Raw genomic sequence first — 13718 nt, 5'->3', positions numbered from 1 at the left:
CTTTACATGCTTTATTGACATGTAAAGTACAGGTCAGAGATTCAGGCTGTTTGCACAGATGAAGGTGGAAAGCATGATCAGCAGTAGTCATTGTGGTTAGGATTATACCTTATTTGGCTAATTTGTTCGAAAAAGTCTGTGGTTTTAAATGAATAGGCCAAACATTCTTGGAAATGCATTTACTTTCTTGTTACAAGATGGATGAGAGGATGGATGCCCTCGCACCTTCATTTGTTAGAAAGCTACAGTCGGTGAAATTTAAATAGGAAATAGGCAAACAGGCTTTGTAGTGGAGACCTCACAAACATAACATAACATAATAAGCATTAATGACTTAGCCATTGTTTGGTTGCTGGTTTGTTTCTTTTTTGTTTCCTGCAGGGTTAGCGTTAGGGTTAAGGTTAACCCTAACCCTGGACCAATTGGCTGCTGAATTCAGCTTTACCTTTCCAGTACAGCTATACTCATTAAACATCATATACATCCCTTCAAGATGATCACAGTTGTGCGCTGTACCGTTTTCCCAGAGATTTTATTATTCTGAATATCTCAAATAGCCTGCTGACTCCAGAACGGGAATAAAATGCCCTCCAGAGGTGCTGAATCTTTTTGAATCATTAACCTAGGCTTGTAACTGCTGTACGTCTGGCATTTATAATACTTTACAGCAAACCTGACTTTGAACAGAGTATAAGAATGCCAGAGAGCTCGATGAAATCCTTTTTGTTTTTTGATGTGGTGCTGCCACCATGTGATGCAGTGCAGGCAGTGCAGCGAGGACTCACCTTATCTTGGCATCAAGGTTAATTTTATCACGTCACACCAACCTGACAATAATTCTTCCTGGCAGGCAGCTCATGTGAGAAGAAACATCTAAAGGCAGGAAGCCTTTATTCCTCTTGGACCCAAGTTTTTTTTTTTTTTTTTTTGCTGGCTTAGCCATACACACTTCCTGTTTTTCTCCCTCTACTTACCACCAACAAACAATACTAGGAAGGGGTCTGCTCTGTGTCTAGACGGTGCGGTCTGTCAGCCGTGTCAGATCTGATTCAGTCTGCAGCCCAACAACAGCCATGACAAGTGACCTGTCTGGCTGAGTTCAATGAGACTACTGGAGCAATGCATGGCCTAGGTGGAGATGTGATGTACACTGCTCCGTGTGGTCTTTGAGCGTCATCTCCCCTGTTGAAAGCTCCTGGTCACCTATTGCTTTTGCTGACAGGTAAAGGTGATAAACAAAATGGACTATCAAAAATGTTTTCAGTATGTTGCATCTTCAAGAAAATGTCACTTCTTAGACTAAAACCTCATCCTGCAATGGCATGTTTAAATCTATAGAGGGCACAATGACACAACTGTCCAGCCTGGTAGGTTTCTCTAAGGTCACCCATAAAAAAGTGGCAAAGAACCTAATTTCATGGAACAATGAGATGAGAATAGAAAAGAATAACACCATGAAGAAAATGTTTTACCATAATTGAATATCTTACAGCTATCACAGTAAAAAACAAACACTAACTGTTTCCTGCTGGTGTAAAGGTTTAGACTTGTGAATTAAACCAACTGTGACGTGAACTGTTACACACAGAGTGCACAAAATTACTATAAAATCTCAGGATGGGACTAAGTTGCAAAAGACATTACTGCGTCATCCTTAAACACTCTGCACGTGTGTACTATATGTATGTCTCAGCACAAAAAAAAAAGAAAAAACAACAAAAAAAACAAAAACAAAACCAAGACCTGCCTCATCGCACGGCTTTGTGTGTTCGTCATTCAAAAGTTGTCAAAAGTAGATTTTTGGCTAGACAGATTTTTAGCAACACCTTGCTCCCTTTGAAGACTTTGACTAATTTGTTAGCTGACATTTGGCATGACTGGTCTGTCATGCAGACTGCAAATGTGTGCATGTGTGAGGGGATAAAGAAAGCGAGGGAGAGCCGGCGTCAAAATAGGTATAGGGGCAGACTCTCTGGAGCCAGTTCCCACATGCCCTCCAACTACCTGTCGCTGGTCAGACAAACTTTGTCTTCGTGAGCAGATGATGTGATAAGAGTGGCAGAAAGCGCATGAAAGACAGAGCATGAGATGGGGAGATGAGGGAGAAGGGTGAAAAGCAAGATTGGACAGAAATGGAGCAAAAGGGAGGGAAAAAGATGAGAAGTGAGATTGGGCAAAGTGTGAGTAATTGGAGGAGGGTGAAAGAAAGAGACAAAGGAGTGAGAGATCAGGAAAAGGAGAGAGAGACACACTTGCACAGACAGAGAGGGAGAGAGTGAGAGCAGAAAGTCTTGCCCTGAGGCGTCGTTTCTCTGTCTGCGCTCAGTGCATAGAGGCCAGCAACAGTGTCATACACAGCTGAACATTCAATGGCAGCCAAAAAGCACATCTGGATTCCTCATAATGAAATGCAGTAGGCTGTTAAGTTTTGCCGTGCAAAAATACAGTAGAGAGCAGTCAATGTGAATGGCAACTTCTAAGTTTGCCCTAAAAAGCTGATGGTGGATTTTTAACTTTACGCAGGCTGCATGTGCATACAGAGTTCAATGCATGCAAGCAGTAAACACAGACGGCAATTGTGCCTCAATGTCACTATTGGTAGTCACTGACACTTTGATGAATTATTATGGAACTGTCAGCAAGTGCATGCGGTGCGCTTAATCTGGTGACTGACAGCAGTGCCAGCCACAGAGTGAGGAATCTACCGTTTCACGCTCCTTGTTTTTACTGCTTCTAAAATACTCCAAACACACTCAAAGACACACAAGCTCACACACATCCACACGTTGCCAGGCTATCCAATCCTCTGCGTGTGCAACATATCCTCAGCCCCCCCACTCCTCTTTTCAACATCCTTGCACAATACAGAGGAGTTGCACTCAGGTTACATGTTCAGGTTGGACCCTCTCGATTGCTCCCTGGGGCTGCTGGGACGAGAAGAGGTGGAGAAAGAAAAAAAAAAAGAGAGGGAGATGATGGAAGGAAGGCCCAGAATAACAGTCTGTTTCCTTGCATGTTGAGACCTGTCTAACCTACTGCACCTGTTGTGGAGGCTCAAACTAGTTGGAGAGTGATATGCCAGAGGGGTGTAGGGTGTAGGGGTGGGTGATCTGCTGTGGCACCTGTACCGAGGCCCAAAGCCAGCTGGGAGGAAGCCAGGCCTGGACACAACTCAGTGCACTTTGTCATAATTGTCTGTGCACTTGACGACCCCTGTAGCCTCCCGCTAACCCCTTCGTGCATGCTCTCATACGTATGAGTGTGAGCCCCTTTCTTCTCACCCCGCCCCCCCCCCCCCAGGCTTACTAGGTAATTGGGTAAGTGTGTAATAATGTTGGTCATGGGTATCTGCGACCCGGCTGGGCTCTGTGTGACCCAGGCAGGGCCGCCATTTGTGGAATAGCTGAGGATCTGTTTATGATTTTGGGAGTGCTGTGGGGGAGGGAGGACGTGAGTGGAACTGCGGTAGCAATCACACTGAAGTTTGGTTTCGAGCTGCAGGATTGTTATATGAATCACTCACATCCCATGTTTTATTGGTTTCTGTGTGGAGTATTTTTTATTTAACAACCACAGCAGAAATTTACATGTTAGAGCTTGTTGTAATTGTTTTGAAAAACTTAAAATGAAAGCGTGCGACTTTATTGGACGCACGCTTTGGTGACTGACAGTGCATGCTCCAATTCGTCAGTCTTCATGACCCATCTGACAGCGGTGCAGAAGCGCCTTCTGGACAGAAATATGATCTTTTTGAATTTCCGTTGACAACAGCCTGTCTTGCCAGTACTCCTGAGGGGACTGCTGCTTTAATATCTGGCTGGCTGTCTGTGCCACGCCACACCACCCCTAGAAGAGTGATTCACTCCAGACGTTGAAGATGAGCGATCTCCTTTTGGTTGCATTACATTTTGTGGTCTTGATGACATATTTTCAACAAAGTCATCCTAGGTCTTTCTGGAAGAACTCTCCGTATCCGTCACATCCTACACAGCAGAGAAGGGATTTAGAGAGACGGCGCTCTGTCTTGCTCTCTCTTTCTTACTGCACTGTGATTGCTGCATTATGAGGAGATGCGTGACCACATCATCAAGAGCAGTAAGCATAGCGTAGAGCTTATTATCCCTCATTGCCTCCGCCAGGAACAGGAAATGAGCTAAACAGGGCCAGGGGCTGTTCCAGGGCATGAATTCTCAAAGGGGTTTGCACTAGAGTGAGTACGCAACTTTTTATACCAAGTAACCAAAACACAATTACTCAATTCCCTAAACTACATTTTACATTGGTTTAATGGGTCGCAGTTGGTTTTGATACTGATGTAGATTACATTGAAGTAGTTGGTGCTGCTGCCTCAGGTTTGGTCTTCAGTTTCTATGTTAACACTAATTTTGACAATACACACAAATCTGGGGTGATTGACAGCTGCGGATATTAAGCAGCATAAGCAGCCTGCCACACTTCAGCATATAAGCAAGTCTTCACGCTCCTCCCTCAGTCTGACAGTGCTGTTGTGGGACATTACCACTCACTTCTACCTCCTCCTCGTCTTCTTCTCTTTTTCTCTTCAGTCCCCCCCATCTGTCATGTCCTCTCTATCCACCCTGTCATTTTCTATTAAATCCTTCTTTATAGAATACATTTATACCTCTCAGTGTTCCTTTCAACTCTTTTTCTACTCACATCCCTCTCCTTCTTTTTGACCAATTCTGTAGTTGTTGTTGTCAGAAAAGGCACTCTATGTCTGAGCACTGCACTTGTGAATACACGCATTGATGTGTACGTCTATGTGTGTGCTTGAAACTGTTGATCTCTGCCAATGTGATCGTGCTCTGTGTGTGTGTGTGTGTGTGTGTGTGTGTGTGTGTGTGTGTGTGTGTTTGAGCATGCCTGGGCTGAGCCTTGAGGGCAGTCCTCCTTTGTCCTCCCAACCATCTCCCAGAGATGGATGTGTCTCTAGGGAATGGGCCCCAGAAGAAAAGCACCTCCAGCTCACTCATATTAAATTCTGCTGAGCAAATACAATCTACCAGCGTGTTTTTTTCCTCGACTCCCTCTTTCTTTTTTGAGAAGAGCTAATTTAATGTGTGCATGTGTGTGTGCATATGAGTGGGGGACGGAGGAGGAAGAGACAACTAGCGTTGAAACACAAAGAAACTTTGCACATTATATTTCACAACACGTATGTTTTGATGTTGAGTATCGTTCCTGCTGCTCTGACACAAGTCGTGGAAAAGCTCACGGAAAGCATTTATCATGCAACGGGCAAGCATATGTCATGGCTCGGATATCTTTAAAAAGTGCTTCAGTTCCTTCTGTTGACACATTCGGATGTCACGCTATTCCATTTTTGCCTTTTCTGTCACTAGCTTTGGTGTGCTCTGGGCTTTCTTGTCCTGTTTGAAGCCACTGGCTGTTATGCACTCATAAAAATAGTGTGCTGGCTCTCATTTACCCATCGTCACTGGAGAATAACAGATCAGGAGAGAGGGTTCTCAGGGAGCTGCTGGCTCCCTCCTTCCTTCCCCTCTCCTCAGTCCTAATGCATCCACTTGCCTCCTTGAGTTTTCCTCTCCTCTCCACTCCTCCCCCAGGCTTAAGACTCGGCACCTGTGGGTCCCACCCCCCACCCCCCCAAACTTTTTTCACTCCCTCTTCCCTTTGGCAGGACGCCCAATGCACTTACACAATCATGGCTCTTTGCGTGAGAGGGAGTGACTCTCATTCTGTGCTTTGCTGATTTGTGTGTGAGGACATACGCATGCGTTTGTGGATGAAATTGAGAGAGTAATTACACACATATCTGTGCAGCACAAGAAGTCAGACAGAGACGCAAACCTTTTGCTGAAAAACAGATAAGTTGGTGAACTTGGGGAGATTCAACTCTTGCAGCACTGACCTCTAACCCTCAGCAACTACTCCCCCACTCCTCCCTGCTTCTCTTCTTCGTTTGCTACTGCCCTGCTGCTTCAGCTTCTTATTTGTTGTCACACAGTCCGGCTGTGAAATTCATTGTGATGTGATTTTACTGGTAAAGGGAGATTTTAATAGCCTTGCACCTGCTCTCTAGTAAATGGCAGTATAAAACAGCTGGGGATGTAAAACTTTATTTCCACATCCCCATGATCAAATCTTGCCAGGCTGTGCTGCCCCCATGCATCTCTGCTCCTCAAGACTTAATTCTATGTCACCTCTCTCACACATTCAAACCCAGAGCCAATTGGAGATTTTGTAAATCACCCTACCATCTCTCCTTCCTGGCACCCCGGGCTGCATGGCACAGTCCCATACACATGGTTTTAATAACCTAACTGCGCTCACTGGTTATTTCGAGATTCACTTGTTTTGTTTTTCTGATTCACCGCACATGTTTACATTCACACGCAGTAACCCCATATCAAGACATTTCTTAACAGAAACATAACTTTAAGACTGTCTTGTCACGGAGATGTGATGGATTCCCACTCTGCATGCGTTTGCTCCGTTCAGCATGTGGCATTGATTGCACTATTCTGATCCTCCTGTCAGCCAAGCAGTCCTTCAAGGTTAGGCTGTAATGTATCACTCCTGGCCTGAGGCTCATCTACTGTTTCCACTGCACATCTTCCCTTCTGGCAAAAGGAGTCGTGTATGGTTTTCATTAGAACACATTCTACCAAAGAGCATTCATTCTCCCTGGTTTCCTCAATATTGACCATTGTGCTATGCGGACTATCTGCATCTGTTTTCTTGCAGGATCTGATATTGTATACATAATAGCAGTTACCACAGAAGCACAAACTCTTGGACAAACAAGTCACATTTTTTCCGCAGTTTTGTTTGATAGTAGAATTTTTCCTTGTTCTCTCGACTCTTTACCGGCCTACTCCACCATATACCTCAATAAATACCATGAAGAAAAAAAACAACAAATTTTTGATGGCTTATTTTGTGTCGCATCAGGAAGACTGATGCTAATAACTTGAAACTGATCAGAAGTTGATCTTCTCACAACCAACCATGACTATGAATAGTGGCTAATCCCCAACATGTGACCATGGAGCTATTTGAGTGAAACATGAGTGAATGAAGAGCAGTAATTACAGAAGCAGATCTCCTGCATCAAAAGGAGCCGGGATGAGATGGCTGCTCTTGAGTACGGCTTGCTGCTTTAATCTAAATCTCTAATTAGGCACCAGAGGACCAAATGAACAAAAAAAAAAAAAAGGACCAAAATGCTTTGTTTTCTGAAATGCCTCAAACGTAGAGATTGATACTCATCTGGCTGCAATAACTGCACATTGTAGTAGATTGTGTCTGACACGAACAACAATTACGCGGTGTGTTTGGTTTTCTGGCTGAGAAAAGTTTTCACACAAAGACTCAATAGGGGCTGCCAAATGCAGTCAGCTGGATACTTTCCAATGACAAAACTCACTGAGCCACAGACTCACATACACATAGAAAATGGCATCAACTGCTCTCCTATTATGCATCACCTGGATGATGGGTAGGGGCCAGTGAAAGCCTCCTGCCGGGACTAGGGATTAAGGTTTTTAAAACAACCCCCTAAGTCTTTTAATTGGACAGTGATTACTAACTGTTATATTAGCCTCTAAGCTGCCTGTATGTCTCAGTGTGCTGGTCTGCACAAGTGAACACGAGTGAATACTCATTTGGGCATGTGTGATTGTGTCAGCACATATAGGTGAATGTACTGGCCAATAACTGAAGTCTATGATACAATGATAAAACAATAAAAATGGCATTAGAAAAAATTAAATGATGTACTGTAGGTTTATGCATATATTTTAGACACGAAAGGGCTGCAAACAATGCTGTGTCGAGTCACGTGATAAAGTTTCAAGCTTTGTTGCTTCTTTTCTCCTCTTCAGTAAAGACTTTTTTTCAAAGTTTTACTGTATTCTAGGCTTTCATCACAAGCAGGTTGCTAACAATACTATAAGATCATCGTGCTTAGTTAAAACTCAATAATATGAGACTGGCAGGTATATTTCAGTAAGGTATCACTAAAAATTCATCCTCTGAGCACTATCAAACTCCACAAGAATGCATCAGATATTTCTGTCTGGACCAAAGCAAACCTGGCCACATTTATGGTAACGAGCCAATAAAGATTAAAAACACCATCAGAATTCAAGGTTATTGTCTGTGCATTTCATAGCTCATGCATCTGCACGATGATGCATTGAACCCCTCGTGTGTCACATGGTGTACCTTGTCCAGGAAGGCTGGTGGAAATCGTGATCCCGGCTAATCTCTGGTGAGTGCAGCAGAGAGCTGACCGCTGGTGCCATCTGTGAACAGTCCCTCACTAGCACTATTTTCATGTGACCAAGCTGCACTGCAAGTTGCGCACAAAATCCCACATGCACAAACACGCATGCACACGCACCACATGATCAGATGAAGAGGAACCATTGTTCGACATCATAGGACCTCTTACCACAGACACACACAATTTTCCTTCTGTACTGCCATTCGTGTAACCACCAGAGTCGCCCTTGCGTTAATATTCTGTGGCTTACATGCTTCTACTGATTGTAAACACACAATCCCTCTGTGTTCATGCCATAAACTATGGCTTCTGTGTTCACGTGTGTTTCTACAGAAATCAGCGTTGTGTCACACAAATGCATATAGAGGTCTGGAGCACACAGTCAACCCCCACTTTGCCTACTCATTGGCCAGCTCTCAAGTCTGTCCAGTGTGATGAGGCCTCATAGAGCTGTCAGACTGTGGCAGGCGGTGACAGTGGCAGGCCATTAGCCCACTGAGCTAAAGCGAGTAAGGTCAAACCCCTGACCTCCCGGTCTGAGGTCTGAACGGGAAGCCTGGGACCATGGGTCAAGAGGTCATGGGGAGGTGGAGACGTTTGACCAGCTCTAAGCTCTGTTCTTCTTTCTGTGCAGAACAGTCACAAGACAAACATGTTAAGCTATGATTTATGAGGATTTATGAGGACTTTTGACTTTTTTTTTTTTTTTTTTGCACATGATATGATACTTTTAACTGAAATGTCATTGAAGTCTTTAATCTTTTTGCCTTTTAGTTATGTTTGTAACAGTTTCTGCTAATCTATAGTAATAGCTGCACATTTATGTGGAAGTTTCTTCTTGTGAATATTTGACTGAGCATCTATATGCTATTCACTGAAATTTTACTGAAGTAAAGAACCAGTTGTGCAATGCTTCTTTGCCATTGCCTGAGCTTTTGAAAGTCTTTTTCAGATTTGCACCGCATGTAGACAATTTAAAATAAAAAGCATTGCCTTAATACTTCATACTTTAAGGTCTTGCGTCACTTCTTAGCAACACCTCTGTGCCAAACTCAAACATGCATCGCCCCACAACATCTAGAAATCAGTTTGGTCACTTCTCTTGCTGCAACTCCAGCACATGCTGTCTCTTCGTTACACACTGAGAACAAACACCCACAGCTGTGTGGATCGTGAGTAAAACCACAGATACTCAAGGGAAATGCACCTGTGACAGAGTGAGATTATAACCCCCTGCTCATGCCTGACCTGAGAACCACATCCCCTCGACAGACAGATACACCCTAAACCAGCAAATGAAAGACACTGTGTATTTTACTTTTCTAGAGATGGTTTATACACTTGTGCGAATATATACTGAAATCAAGGTAAGGAAAAACAAAATTGTGCAATTGAGCAACATGAAAAAAAGTCGCACTAAGCACAATTATAATGTTCAACAAGTTTGCTGCAGAGAAAAGTACTTATTGCATTTGACAATCTTTGGGGACGTCATTGTGGTTCCTGTTTTCGTTGAGGTGCAAAGCCGTGTGTCACCATATCGCTTCATTCCTCATGAAAACAAGCAAGTGCCACACTGTCACTTCCCCTCTTGCACCATGAACCCCTGCTGGCATCCTGTGTCAGAGTGATAAGCAATCCCCTGATAACTCCCAGCCCCTCTCAGAACAAAAGAAGCACAGGAAGAGGTCAGGCACTCGCCACTTTAGCCTGCCAAGAAATTACAGTGCTCCATATGTTTCAGGTTGAGGCTAACTCAAAACAAATCCCCTGACTGCGTGGTCCAATCGTATACAATTAGGAGAAGTACAACTCACTTATAGATGGACTGGTGCTGTTTGGCTTAGGTAATGATGGTATACCTGCAAACTGTCAAATACTGTCAGTATGATCATCATTCATCAGCCCTCTCACTGACCTGCTAATTGTACTGTTTGTTGTGATTGTCCACACAAGCAGGTTGCCCATGCTTTGCACTTTTGAGTGCATTTGAAGTCAAAGGCAGCTGTCCCACCTCAGACAAAGCTATTGTCCATCACTGCTATTAGTCTGATACATTCGGCTTTACGGGTCGCAGAGGTGCAAAGAGGTTATTTAACTAGAGTCAGAGGGGACAGGTCTAATGCTTGCCAGTGTCAGCCAGAGTCGGGCTGTTGTTGTTGATGTTATGTCCACTGCTAAAAGAAAAACTTGGGTTTCAGATTAAAATCCTGTAAACAGTGGTTTTGACATTGTGGCCAAATCATGAGAGGTCTCCTTCTCATCAAAACAGTCGGGCCATCTGCTTTCGCCACATTTATTTATCTCTGCCTGACTTCTAAAGAATTACGCACAGTCACATTAGAGGGAATCGACCCAGCACAGTGGATGTTGGCTTTATCACCTGGCCCTCCCACTCAACCTCATGAATGCAGCAAACACTAGTTACAGAGAAGTGGGTAGAGGGATGAAGGTGGTGATATGAAGTGGATTCAGGTTGCAGCCACATTTGAAAAGCAATCTTCCCTTTAGCCAAACAACAGCCTGTTGAACATTAATCCCATTCAGTGCAAACGCAAACACCCCCGAGCTGGGCCTTTAGTCTATATGTAATCCCTCCAAGCCTAGTCCAATGCAGGACTGACTTTCTGTATCATAAATCACCAAGAGCTGATTAATAAAACTCAGAGCAAATAGAGGGCAACACAAAACAGCAGTTTATGCCTCCATGAAACCCATCACCAGTGGCTTATGAATCCTGAGAAGCCAGTTTCTTTTTTTGGTTTGGGTATAAAATCTGAAACTGAACCCTGTCCAAAGAAAACTGCTGCCAAGCTCTTTCCTCAACAGAAATAAGACAGATGTTGGATCTTGAGTTTGTGCACTGGGAGATCTGGTCCAAACAGAGGCTCTGAGGGAATAAAGAATTGCACTTGTCAAAGGATTGAAAGTAAAAGGAAGGGGGTTCTGCATTTTTAAAGCATTGGAAATCAGTTAGTATTTTTGAAATCAGCACAGTGACCAGAAATTACCGTCTGATAATGAAGCGAGGCAGTATGAACGTCCATGGGTGTTTAAACTATAGCTCTTCATATGGCTCGATCTTATAGCTTAAGTTTAAGATTTTAGTTTTATGTCTCCAAGTGGCCTGAGGACATGGTTGGACATGATCAAAAGCTCCAGATCAGCTGTTAAATGAATCTTCAGGTGAGATAGACCAAATAATCAGTTTACTGTAGATGAACTAATGACCAATGATTTTTTTCTCTCTCTTTTCTGCTGCATTTCCCTCTTTGTCTCCCAAGCTATTTATTTTAATAAGCAGTGTGATATTACTTCTGACTTGTGAAAATGTTGGCCAGAGTCTGGATGAATCACAGACAAAAGAGAAGGAAAGAGATGAAAGGCTAAATTGCATCGGAGATCCCTCTTAAGAACATCAAACACAGTGTTTCTCACAGCAGTCAGCGGGGCTCCAGGGGGACGGAGTTGTAATTTCCTGGCAGAGAGAGGCTGGACATGCGGGTACGACTCGTCCAACATCAAAGACTCCAGACCTCGAATGCTGACTATACACACACTCTTTCTGTCTCTGCCTGTGACATCTCTCTTCTTATCTATCTCTTTCTGTCCCAATTTCTTTCATCCCTACTCCCCCTCTAGCTCTTCAGCTCATGGTTAAAATACAGGACATAATTTAGGGCACGTGCAGTAACTTTTTGAAAGAAAAAAGTTCAGAAAGTAGAAAAGATTGAAAGTGAGTTTCAAAACTGAAAACAATTACAAAGTGATATAGATGTTTTCAAAGGAAATGTGTTTTCAATTTTGGTTTCTTTTTTCAAGTAAAGACTTGATTCACTTAGTTGCTTTGCATCTCTTTTTATTTCTGTCTGTGACAGTGATGCTGATATTGTTTTCACGTTTTGACTTTGTACCAACATATATGTGTCATGGTGCTGTAATGTGACACTGGTGGAATCTACTCCAGCAGCTACGACAGTTTTGAATGCTTTTGCAGGTGTTTATATGTCTGTGGACAGATTTTGCTGATCCAGTAGTGTCACTAAAATTTGCAAGCACATTCACAAAACTTTACAGGTGTGCACTCGAGATTAAAAAGCAGCCAGAGTTCAACGATGGTTGAGGTCTGATCCATGAGTGGTGAGTAATCATTAATCTATTAATGGCTAAATACATCTGAGCCAGAATGCTGAAGATCCTACAATTTCCACACTAACAGATGCGTGTTCGTGGCCATTCAATAGTCTACACTTTTGGTTATTCATCTCAGCTAAGAGCTACATGTGTTGCAAATCAAAAGAAAGATTTGTCAAACTATCAACCATAGGATAACATAAATACTGACTAAAGAACTGTACAATGGCAAAGAGTCCTCAGCTGCCAGCAGTGATAAAGTATATCCAGACTTCAAATCGGAGAATCACTTAGAGGATATCTACTGAGTTATGTAGTCAGGCAGTTATACAGCATTAAATAGGTAGTAGTCACACATGTGGAGTTAACCACATGGTGCCAGAAGACTATGTTTAACTACACTTAGACCACCATGGATTTGCAGACAGTAGTACTTTTCAACTAAGACACATCAGTGAATGGCATGAATGGTTATAACAGCATTGTGGTTTTTATTGCAATAGGAGCCAGTTGTCAGAACACAATAAGAAATGTGAGAGAAGAGCTTTCTATGAGACACAAAACGGCCTTGAAGTTTCCATCATGTTCTCCTCACAGAGTGCAAAGAGTTGCTGAGAACTGTTTGTGAAACTAGTGGATGCATTATGTGAAGAGATGTGACAGTCTGTGGTCTGTGAGCCATAATTCACACTCCTGGCATGTCTGAATTTCAGTTCTGCTTGAGATTATATTTCGCCGTAGAAATGAAGGACGGAATCAGTGTGCAGCAAATTGTGCTAACGAGAAAGACGGCAGTTAACTCGAGTCACCTAAACCATGAGAAAAGATGAGACATGTTGAGATTATAGAATCTGTGTTTTGAAATGAAGCACAGAAAACTTAACTCAACTTAGCTTGACAGTTTGTTTTGTTAAGTGTGACAAGCTAATGACAGGCCTCTTACCATCATGAAATAAATCACACCAAGGGCTGTCGTAGAGATAAGCTGCCTATATTTATTGACAGAAAAATCTAGTTTAGCAAATTGCTGTTTGAATAGAAAGATAACATTTTCCTCCATGGTATGTCCAATAATTCAAATAACTTTGCTCTTGGCTTGATAAAAATCGTCTTCTGATTTAGACGAACAGAACAACTTGAGTGTGTGATGGAGGGACAAAAGCCATTTAGGGGAAAAATAGTGCAATACTCTTATTTACCAACAAACACCATCTGCAGCTTGTACATTCTCTGTAATGTCTGTAGAAATGTGGAGCATGATGTCCAGATGTTTTGTCCATCTACCCATCCATTATCTACGTGGCTTGTCCTT

Source organism: Echeneis naucrates, chromosome 22, assembly GCF_900963305.1.
Source record: "Echeneis naucrates chromosome 22, fEcheNa1.1, whole genome shotgun sequence".
Lineage (NCBI taxonomy): Eukaryota > Metazoa > Chordata > Actinopteri > Carangiformes > Echeneidae > Echeneis > Echeneis naucrates.
Note: the sequence above shows the minus strand (reverse complement) of the source record.